General features: G+C 31.7%; 1 pseudogene; it reads left to right on the top strand.

Moving 5' to 3' along the window:
* Positions 1-9,807: 9,807 nt before the first annotated feature.
* Positions 9,808-11,912, top strand: LOC107478106 (phospholipase D alpha 1-like; annotated as a pseudogene).
* Positions 11,913-12,586: the final 674 nt, after the last annotated feature.

The following is a 12,586-nucleotide window of genomic DNA, read 5'->3' as shown; positions in this document are numbered from 1 at the left end:
GTCTCTTGAATGGAGTAGTGATGGTTTTGGACTAAATCTCCATTTTTGTTCTCGAAATTTAAAATTATTTATACTACTGGTCTTCTAGATTCAAGTCCTGACACTAATGTGGTCTTTCGACTCTTTTCGACAATGACTAGAAAAACGGAATGCTGAGATGACACCTTCCCTGCCATGCCATGCTGGATGATGAGTAAATGACGTTTATCTTTGGCGCTCAAAAAAGTCAAAAACCTCGTCTAAGTAGACAGCTCTTTTAAACAACTCAAACTTTTAAGGCTCCACTACCAGTGTTGTTTACTTGAACGACATTTCTGACTTGTTTGGGTGCCAAGAATAAACGATGTCATTTACTCATCATTCAATGTGGCAGAGATGGTGTCATTTTAGTACTCCATTTATCTAATCATCATCGGAAAGAGTCAAGGGACTACAATGGTGCCCGAACTTGAATCTGGAGGACCAATATAGGTAATTTTAAATTTTGGGACCAAAATGAGTAATCGCGTGACTAAGGGACCAAAATGAGAATTTAATCATAGTTTTGAGTTGTGTTTTTTGGATTGGAAGGATTGAGTTTAGGATCCGATTTGGGACGAAGCGGTTTGGGTTGCTGGAGGTCAGGTTGGACCGAGTCACACCATTCTTGGAGAGGCCCAAAGTCACACCACCCTTCCAACGCACCATCATCGTTGGTAATCGGGTCTTCGAATTTGGCTTTCAGTTTCAAGTTGATGAGTTTGGAAAACTCCAATTTAAATTGATGATGATCAAACATTATTAAAATAATTAATTACAAAATTATTAATTTGATCTTTAATTCATATTTGCTAATTAATAATTTTGTTGCTTGCAGAATATGCTTTGGGCCGAAAAATAAGCCCAATGGAATATAATATTCAGCCTTGATGCAAAATTGTTTTGATTATAGTGGCTGAAACAATATTTTGTTAATTGGGCCAGAATGAATGCAAACAAGCCCAAAATAACATCTTGGTGCAAAACCAAAGGCTTGGTCTGAATTGAAAAAAGAGAAGGAGGGAACTTTGCATGCTTAGTTCGGTTACCCACTTTCAATCTTTGGATGGATTTCAAATTTTTCAACTTGCTTTAATTGCATTGGAACCATGAGAGAGAAATAGCAATTGATTTGATTGTCATAATTAATGACACACGCTACTAAGCAAAAGGGAAGTGAAAATTAATTCAATTTAATTCTTTTGCTCAAATCACATTGAAAGTTTTCTCTCTTCTCTCTCCTTTCTCTCATCATTTTTGGTCACTTCACAGGAAATATGGAAGAAAGCATAAGCTATTAGAAGAAGATAGATGAAGCTAGTTGCAAGCAAGAAGCCGTTATGCTGATGGCATCAAGAAAAAGAAAATCAAAAGTTTGGTATGGCTAAGATCTTTGTCACTAAGGGTAAGATGTGGTGAAGTAATCTCAAACTCTCTATACCCAAAAATGGAAGAATATCCACTTCAGTCAGAGAAAGAAGATCCCTTGGAAGCATGACTCGTCTCTACTTTTGATCAACCACCACAGGAGGTAGCTACTGTAACTACGTGGAGGAAGAGGCAGAAGATAATAGCAGGAGGAGCTGTCAAGCATCAAGGACTCATCAAGAGCTAGGAATCCTTCTTGAAGAGCAAGTCAAGATGGAAGGCCTCGGATTGATGAAGATTGGTGTGAAGGGATGACACAGAGGTAATTGCATGTTGGGTTTTATATTCAGTTTCCTCTCCTCTCTCTCTGGCCGAACCGATTTTTGTTTGAAGAAGAAGAAGATTAGCTTGGTTCAACAGTTTCAACCTTGGAGGCTTCCGCTTCTATAAATAAGGGAGAACAGTTAGGGCTTGAAGTAAGAAAAAGAGTGAAAGTACAGTGTTCTTATAGCTACCCAAGCTAACAGAAGTTCTTCTCCTTCAATGTTCTTCATTTTGTATTTTTCTGTTTAGTTTTGTCTGTCTGAGTCTCATGAAAAAAGGCAAACAGTGAGGTTTGTATGAAAAAATCATAGAGCGGAAAAAGGACAAAATTAAAAGAAAAAGTCATAGATGTCCTTAGAGGTCCTTTGTACATTTGTGCTATGTTTCATGATTCTGTGGGAATCTCCTTACAAGTTGGGGTTAGCACTTAGCAGTTGAAAGCTTGGTGTGTTACCAAGTCAAGTTTAGGATTGGGATTAGATTTTGGATTTGTCCCGAATAGGAAGGGTAGTTCCTAGGGAGAATTGGTGTTTGTAATCTGCATAATTATAGTGAAATTCCATCATTGTTGTGATGGAGACTGGATGTAGGCAGCATTGCACTTAGCTGCTGAATCAGGATAATTCTTGGTGTGATTCTCTCTCTCTCTTCTACTCTATTTCTGATTCTGTTGCACAGGAGACAAAATTGAAAAATATATCCTCATTGATTACGAGACAAAAAGAAAATGTCTCTTGACTAGTGACGAGACAAAAAGAAGAAATATCTCCTCAAAGAGTTTAAAAGGCAACAAGTGTTACTAAGTGAAAAAGGGGCTAAGATTCAACCCCCCTTCTCTTAGCCACTGATAACCATCTCAAGTTATCGTAAAGAAGCTATTCGATCGTAGTGAGGAATTCAGAGTTAAACCCTACTTTGGTCCCTAAGATTAGCGAATTGCACTGATTTGGTCCCTGACTTTTCAATTGTTACAATTTGGTCCTCCAGTTTTAAAAAAGTGCACCAATATAGTCATTCCTCAACGTCGTTAGTGAGATAGCTCAAGTCTTACTATGTTGGACATATTAAAATGACGTTTTACACGTTTTGACACTAAAAGCTCACTAAATGATGTCATTTCAGTGTTTGAACAATATTAAAAAGAAAGGATATAACGTTTTAGTATTATTTAAACTCTCAAACGATATCATTTAGTGCCTTCTTAAAAATTGCAATGATCAAATATATACTGTAAAATCATATCGAACAAAAATATTAAAGGATTATCTTTACAATTTTGACAATGATCAAATATATAATCATATGGCACAATTATGTGTATGATGGATTAGGATTATATTATTCAAATAAACTTCAATAATCCAGATCTTGCGTGTAGTTGTCGGTGTGTTACACTACATTAATCAAATTGTTACTTAATTTTAGTGTTTGTCTTCTACCTCTAAGCGCATATTTGGGCGCCATCATTTTGCTAAAAAAGATCTTTTTTTAATAAAAAAAGATCTTTTTTAATTTTTTAATGTGTTTGATAAATTTCTAGTAGTAAAATAAAAAAAAAAGATTTTTTTTGAGAAACTGTAATTTACGTCTCTTTTTAAAAGATATTTTTTTCTTAAAAAAAAGATGTTTTTCATGTAATAAATAAATAAAAAAGTATTTTTATATTGTTATACTCAAACATAATTGATAGATAAAAAAACCTTTTTATATAAGATATCCAAACATAAAATTACTTTTACTTCTCTACAAGATCTTTTAAAAAAAGATAACTCGAAAAAAAATCTTTTCTTAAAAGATCACCAATAGGTCGCATTCATATATAGAAAAGAATCCTTTATAATTAAAAGCAACTAATAATAATATAATTCAAAGCAACTAAAATTAACAAAGTCATATCTTTAAGCTTTAATTTGAGTGAGACATAATTCTTTGGTCCTCAGTAAGTATTTTATATTACCTCTTTCTTGTTTGGGGGATTTTTATTATTTAAATTAAATAAATATAATATTTATTAATTTAAATAAATATAAAAAATTTTATTAAAATACATTCTTAGTCACATCTCAAATACAGTAAAATATTTTTAAAAATGACCATATTTCGAGTACACTAACTCTCCATTCTGTAAAACGAGGTATGCAAGTCATATTTTAGATGCACTCAGAATATGAATAAGAACGTATTTTAGATACATTAAATCTGAGATACAGTTGTATTCTACTTTGACTTAGTACAGATTAAATTTTTTTTTAATATAAATATATTTTTTAAAGTATGACATATTTTGAATTAGAAATACATACATAAGAATTTAATGAATAAATTTATTATTATTTTTGTCCAAAAAATATAAAAAAATTATGGTATAGTATTATTGTGCAATTAATAATAGGTTTAATTACTCTGTTGGTCCCTATAGTTCCGTGAAATTTTCAATTAGCTAGGTCCCTATACCTTTTTCCTTTTTAATTGGGTCCTTATACTAATTTTTTTCAACTAAATCCCTCTTAGTAGTAATTGGCTTAATTTTATAGGGACCCAACTAAAAAAAAAAATTGGTATAGGGACTTAAATAAAAGAAAAAAAAGTGTAGGGACCCAATTAAAAAAAAAAATTGGTACAAGGACTCAATTAAAAGGAAAAAAAGTATGGGGACCTAATTGAAAATTTTGCGAAATTATAGGGACCAACAGAGTAATTAAACCTTAATAATAAAAATAATTATTATTATTTTGTTTTATTTTTTTGGATGGAGGACTGTTATATCTGACAGAGAAAAAACGTTAGGGATTGATTTCTATATTAATTTTCTTTGGGGACTAAAATGTCCGTTTTTAAAATTTTTGGGGACTGATCTGAATAATTATTCTGCCAAAAAATGAATTGAGGACTGATTTGTCTGTCGGAGTAAAATTAAAACCTTAAGAATTGATATGTGTATTAATTTTTCTCGAGAACTAAAATGTTCACTTTTAAAATCATTAGAGACTGATTTGGATAATTACTCTCAATAAATATGTTTAAGTTGTCTCGGATGTTGTGCCTCCATTCTCAATGCTCTTGCGTATTTCGGATGCAATGAGTCAAAGCAAAATACAAACGTATATCAGATGTAGTGTATTCGAGATACACCAATGTTCATATTCTGAGTGTATTCGAAATATGACTTGCACACCCATTTCACTAAATAGAGTTAGTGTACTTGAGATGTGGCCATTTTTAAAAGTGTGCTACTATATCTAAGATGTGGTTAACCACGTATTTTGATAAATTCTTTTACTTTATTTAAATTTATAAATATTATATTTATTTAATTTAAATAAAAAATTCCTTGTTTGGGCCATTATATACTACTTTAATTCCATATAGATAAATAGTATATATATGTTATTAAAATAGGTTTTGCAGACTATATTAATTAGGTGAATTCTACTCAACCTCCTCTGAAATAACATGTAAGTTATTCTTCATGATGTGTCACATTTTAATTGGTCATTATCTTAACTATAGTTGGGTTATTTTGTAATTTATTATTTTAGATGTGTAATTGTATAATTTTTAAAATATTAAAATTTTACCCCGTTAATTGAAGCACGTTCTCACGCAATCTCTTTCTACAGTGCATCATTCCTTAACGAGTCATTGAATTCTCATGGCTCGTAACTTCCCCGTTCTTCCCAGTATAGCCATAAATCACTTCTTACCAACATCAACATCATTAATGGTTAGTTCAGTTATGCAATTTTTTTCATTAAAAAAATATATATTTATTTAATTACATGATGGAATATATATTCATATATAAAATATAATATAATAAAATAAATCTATTTAAAATACTTAAAAGTATATTTAAAATCATGAACATATAAATATAATAATAAAATTTGTACTATAACCAAGTAAACATATTTTTTTATCATACATAAATTATTTAAAAAATAAATATATTATTAAAATTAATAATACAAATTTAAAATAATAAAATCCAATTTTCTTATTGTATTTTTTANNCATGCTGAAAGATGAATCAATTTCTCATGCCTTGTTCCAATGCCTTCTATCTTCAATAATCTGGAGTCTAACCTTAATAACCCCTGACTTATGGCAGAGAGAAGAGGAGACCTTCATCAATTGGTGGCAACGAGCCTTATCTTGGGCAGCGGCTCAAATCGAAGGTAGACAAAAGATCCTCTTCATCGCGGCGCTATGTTGGAGCACTTGGAAAGCGAGGAATATGTGTGTCTTTGGGAAGTTAATTAGCCTAGCGCCAGAGATAGTGTAAGAAGCCAGCAGTCTAGTGCGAAACATTACTCTTACTTTATTCTTACTTTACTCTTTCTTAAGCTATTTGTCTTTCAATCACATTTGGTGATAATTGGGAATACCCAACTTCTTTTGTACTTTCTTATGGAAACATTATTATTTTATAATAATAAAATAATATCTATCTTTGAGAAAAAATTAAAAATTAAAAGAATAAAATATTATAAAAAATATGGTAAGAAAGTTGAATTTTATCATTTTAAATTTTTGTTATTAATTTTAACAATAATAATTTATATTTTTTAAATAATTTATGTATGATAAAAGATATATTTACTTGTTTAGAGTACAAATTTTATTATTATATTCGTATATTCCTGATTTTAATTATACTTTTAAGTACTCTGAATAGATTTATTTTATTATATTATATTTTACATATGAATATATATTCCATCTATTATTTTTAATGAAAAAATTTAATAACCGAACTAACCATTAATTATGTTGGTAAGGAGTGATTCACGACAAAAAAAGGATTGAGTGAGAGGACAGGAGATAGCAATGAAGTCGGCGCTGGCTATACTGGGAAGAACTGAAAAGTTACAAGCCAACGACTCGTTAAGGAATGATGCACTGTAGAAAGAGATTGCGTGCAACTAAGGCTTAGTTTGGTAAAGCTTTTGCTTTTTAAAAGTAGCTTATGAAAGCTGTCTTTTAAAAGACAGCTTTTTAAAAGCTGCAGCACTTACGTTTGGTAAAATCAAATTAAAAATGGCTTTTAATAAGTACAAGCACCATAATTGTGTTTGGTAAAACAGCTTTTAAAAGTTGAAAAAATTATAATAAACATGTTTATAACAAAAAAATAATTTTTTTTTCAAATTCTTTAAAATTTTATATAATATTTTAAAATAAAATAATGTTAAAATAAAAAATTCATAATAAACATAAATATAATAAATAAATTCTTCTATTTTTTAACTTTAAAATTTTATATAAGTATCATAAAAATTTATTTTATCCTAAACATCATTACTAAAAATATTAAATTACCTAAATTACTATAATCTAAATTACCTAAATTACTATAATTACTCTTATGATTATATATCTATATTTACATATGTATATACATGTTGTTATTATAATTTGGACTAATGCTCATGCAAAAAAAATTTTATGATTGGTTTTCATCAACCTCTTCCCGTTTCAAAGAACAGAAAAAAACAAACAAACATAATAGATCTACTGAAAAAATACAAAATTAACGCAAAAAAAATATAAATAGATAGAAGTTCATACCTAATATGTGATAGAGATGTATTTGTGTTGAAATTTGTGAAGATTAGGTTGAAAAATAAAAAATATATGAAGATTGTGTTAGATTTTATGAAGGTTAGGAAGAGAAGTTAGAAATATATGAAGATTTTAATGACAATATAATAGCGGGAAATATGTGCGGGAAAATGAAAAAAATTTGGTAAGCATAAGCCAGCTTTGAAAAGCTCCCTCCTAGGTGCTTTCAAAAGCACCTCTAACTTTTAAAAGCCGCAAGCACAAGCACTTGAGCTTTCTAATTTACCAAACGCAAAATGACGTGCTTGTGCTTTTTAAAAGCACAAGCACCTGAAAAAGCTTTACCAAACCCAGCCTAAGTCAGCGCTGCTTACCGGGTAGAATTTTAATATTTTAAGAAATTATACAATTACCCATCTAAAATAATAAATTACAAAATAATTTAACTATAGTTAAGATAATAACCAATTAAAGTATGACACATCATAAAAGATAACTTACATGTTATTTTAGAGGGAGTTAGATAAAATTCACCTATTAATTAATATAGTAATCCCAGGGCGTTCCCGCCTAAAGATATAGAAATTATTAATTAAGCCAATGACCTAATATGTCATTAAAAATAAAGTTCCCGCCTAAAGATACAGAAATTATTATTTGCTTTGACAGCGACAGGCTGATAGAGTGATAAACATAAAAATTATATCAAGAATCAATTGCTTTTAAGATGACATGATAAGTGCGAAATAATGATGAAAATGCACACTGGAATATGGCTCTGAAAGGCTTCAACTGGTGACTAAGTTTTGGTAAAACCCTCAGTAACCCATCCCCTCATTCGATGGATCATAGTGGGGAATTCATGGTTGTAAGTTGCGATTGGATCTCCAGTATGTTCATTGGCCTCCACAAGTCCTCGACTCAACATTGATGCCTCATTTATTAATTAGTTTCTACTTAATTATTGTTACCAAATTAAACTAACAGATTACATTATATCAACTAATAAATATAATTCAATAAAGTATTAGATTACTGCATGCTCACTGCATTCGTTACAAATGATGAGATGCTACAAAATTGAAGTAGATAGATGATCTTTTATAAGGTATTTACATTATTTTAATTTATCCTACACTATTAAATTAAAATTATAAAACAATTATATCAACATAAAATTAGAGAATTTGCTATACATAATAATAGGATTAACGTCTCAAATAAATTATACCAAATACAATATTGTACAAGAACTTAGATATCCAACTAACATATGCATTATATTATTATACATCATTACTATTTAATATTTAATTTATCTATCTTACTCAACATTATCAATTTAACACTTCCTTTATTTGTAAAACTATATATGGTAGTCTACCAAAAACTATATATATGGTAGATTTATATATGGAAATTAGATTTTTTTTTCTCTTTTGGTTACACTAAATATATAGTAGATTTACTTTTAATAAGCAAGTTTATGTACTTTCAATTAATAAAAGGTAAAAATTTAGGTGTAGCTAACTTTTCGTAAATTTGATAATTGAGAACGATTAAATAATTTGACTTATTTAACTAAATTTTCATTTAATAGCTCTTATTCCTCCTCAAAAAAAAAAGTAACACAATACTGTTTTGTAATGACTTAATTTTTATACGGCATTGTTTTTTAAAAGATTTTGTATGTATACCTAAAAGAGATACATGTACAAGTAAACATATACTTCTACAATTACCAACTATCTTCACTATAGCATAATTAATGATCTTAGTTACCAATTTATAATTGTTATTTCATTAATCGTTTCTAACTTTAATTTGTGTATAAAGTATTCAAAATATATAGGATTACTGATAAATTACTTCGACAGTGTTGTTAACATTTATATCTTACGTGCAGGCGTAAGGCGTGTAGCATAAGATTATGTACGGTCATGAATAATATTCTTCACGTAAAAAAGAATAGGAAGATTATTGGGATAATAATTATTGTACTTTAAAATTAGTACATACTATTATATTGACGATTCAGTTGCTAGCGAATGAAAATGGTAGTTTTCCATGGTCGGTCGAAGGGGTTTTTTTGTCAAGATGATTTCTGGTTATTCCACGTTGGCTAGACTCCTGTCATCTAGCACCAGCAGGATTGTTTTTATTACATAATACTGAATTTACTAGTTTACCCTTTTGGCATTTCCGCCTTAGCCAACTACACTACTGCACTCCTCACCAAGTTACGCCATCTCTTTCAAGCTGATCTCTCGTTGAGAACTCTCTCTAGGTTTTGTTATTAGCTTTTGTTCTTTCTCATTCTTTTCTTCTTAGATTTTGTTTGTATAGAGAGGAGATCCTGATAGCAACTATATTCATAATTCATTCCCTTTCCTCCTCTCGAGACCAGACCAGATAATATTGCATTTAGATCTTGTTGAGCTCATTTCCTCTTGTTCTTCTCCTTACCTTATTGTCTTAGCTTTTGTTTCGTGCGATCGTCGATTTTACATTCAATCTTTTCACTTGCAGGTCATGGCGGCGGTTTTGCTAAACGGAACCATAAAGGTAGTTATTTTGGGGATTGAAAATGGCGGCAAGGCCGGTAGTATTACCTTGGTCAGTCATTTGTCCCATTTCCAATGACTTGCTTTCACTGCTGCATTTATTACACAAGAAAGAGCTAATATTTATGACTCATATATTTAAAATTGTACATATTGTCAGAGAAAGACAATCCCGAAGCTTAAGGAAATATGCAGTTTGAGTATCTTTTCCTTTTTATAAATGATATTACAAGACTTCCAATTTTAACTCTTTTTTTTTAAATTTAGATTCTCTATTGCTGCAAAAAACTTGGAATTTGGGTAATTATACCGTGATTATGAATGGGTGTTTATATTTTTTCTGATTTACTTTTTATAATAAATTTTAATAAATTAAATACTGTCTTTAGGCACACCATAGTAATTAGCTTAGAATTTAATTGGCTTCCTTTTTCATTAAATATATACATTGCGCTACTGTGCTTCAGATTGCTCAAAAACACACGGGGAAACATGTAACTGGATGCCATGTAGCTATTTTTGTGGGGAAAACCAAATTTGTATGCAAAAAGATAGAACAACCCAACAATTCTAGTTGGGAAGAGCGCTTGGATTTTGAATGTTGCCTTAAAGCATCAAAAATGGTATTCGTCCTGCACTGTGACGACAACTATGCAAATACTGGTCAGCTACCAATTGATGTCTTCGCACAAGCATGGGTACTTGCTGAGGATATCTTGAAAAAGGGTCATATAGACAGAAGGGTCGAACTAGTGGATGAGAACGAGAAGCCATTGAATGCATCAATCCACCTGTGGCTGCAGTTTTCTGAAGCTAGAAAGTGGCTAGGGTTTCCCACCAGCTGCTTTCCACAGAGAATTGGATGTGAGGTTACTCTTTTCCAAGATGCTCATACCCCGGATGACTTTGTCCAGAGAAAAGCCGATGCCGGACTTGGGAAATACGAGTCCCACGGATGCTGGAAGGATATGTTTGATAAAATCAATGAAGCAAAACACTTCATATACATTACAGCCTGGTCTCTTGACACTAAGATAACCCTCATAAGGGATCCGACCATGAAGCCTGGAAGTGTCCCAACACTTGGTGAGCTGCTCGAGAAAAAGGCAAAAGCTGGTGTAAGAGTTGTACTACTTCTTTGGAACGATATAACAGCTGTTCGGTTATTTAAAAATCAAGGACTCATGGGTACTTGTGACAAAGAAACCGAACGGTATTTCAAAGGCACTGCTGTGGAGTGTGTTCTACGTACTCATGAGAAATGGATGTGTTCTCATCACGAGAAAGTGGTGATTGTGGACTCTCCATTGACCAATATTGCGAAGAGAATATTAGTGTGTTATATCGGGGGTTTAGATCTCTGCAAAGGAAGATTCGACACTCCATCACATCCACTTTTTAGCACTTTGGGCCCGGACGGTGAGCACAGCAGGGATTTTCATCAACCCAACTTTAAAGGTACTGCAATCACAACAGGTGCATTATCTATAATATTTTAACTATTTAACATTACTCAAACAGAATATTATTTTTATTTTTTTCTTTTAAAAAATTCAAAAAAAAAAGAAAAAGAAAAACACAAACCAAATATAATCTTACTTTTTCTTTTTTCTATTATTGGCAGTTGACGATGAATACATAATCATTGGATCAGCCAACATCATCCAGAGATCCATGGATGGTGGTAGAGACACTGAGATTGGCATGGGAGCTTACCAACCCTACTATTTGGCTAGAGGGCCAAACGGTGCAACGGGCCAGGTGCATGGTTTCCGCATGTCCTTGTGGTTGGAGCATCTTGGCAAACATGAAAGCACCTTCCTCAACCCTGAGAGTAAAGCATGTATTGAGAAGGTGAACCAGCTTGCTGAACAGAATTGGAAATCATATTGCGATATATCTAGCGTTGACCTTCATGGCCACCTTCTTCGCTATCCTTATCACATTTCTGACGATGGAACCATCACAGAGCTTCCTGGATTTGAGTTCTTTCCCGACACCAAAGCTAAGATTCTAGGAAAGGATGGGATATACATGAGGCTTCCATTTATTCGGGATCTTCTTCTAGGTTGAGGTATTCCTTCGTTGCTTCATTTATGGTGGCATATGGCTTTGGAGTAAACGTACATTTTGATTTCTTTTTTCTTCATACTAATACTTGTCTTTAATTTACTTGCATGTTGAGACTTAACAATCTCATGACATTTGTTGTTTTCGGGAGGTTCTTTGAACTTCACATGCACCTTCCACCGGGTATCTTTTCTTAATAATCAAAGCTTTCTTTTGTGTGTTTCCTACGATCGGCAAATTTGAATTCAATTAAATATGTCGAATGATCTTATCATTGATAATTTTATATTTACATTTTTATGAAAATACCCATCAATTTCGGTGTCAAATCGCTTTACTGCATACTTATGGCCAGTTGGAATACATTATTTATTTTGTGATGATGTAAATTATATATTGTTCATACCCTGGCCCGACGATAAAGGCCCAGGTCCAAATAAAAGGCCTAATCTGAAGGATTAGAGCCTAGCTAAGTGCCGACCTTCGCATAAGAAGTCGGTATCAACCACGACTTGGTCTGAAGAAGTCGGATGTGAGATTAGCTGGCAGATAAACACTCATTCAAATGAGTAACCGCCCCTAGAATCTCTCTAACCGCTTCATAAAGCCATATCTTAACCTCCCCAAGATAATGGGGACGGTTAATATCCTAAAGATACGGCACTACACCAACGGTG

The sequence above is a fragment of the Arachis duranensis genome, unplaced genomic scaffold, assembly GCF_000817695.3.
Source record: "Arachis duranensis cultivar V14167 unplaced genomic scaffold, aradu.V14167.gnm2.J7QH unplaced_Scaffold_165934, whole genome shotgun sequence".
Lineage (NCBI taxonomy): Eukaryota > Viridiplantae > Streptophyta > Magnoliopsida > Fabales > Fabaceae > Arachis > Arachis duranensis.
This window is presented reverse-complemented; position numbering and strand designations above follow the sequence as displayed.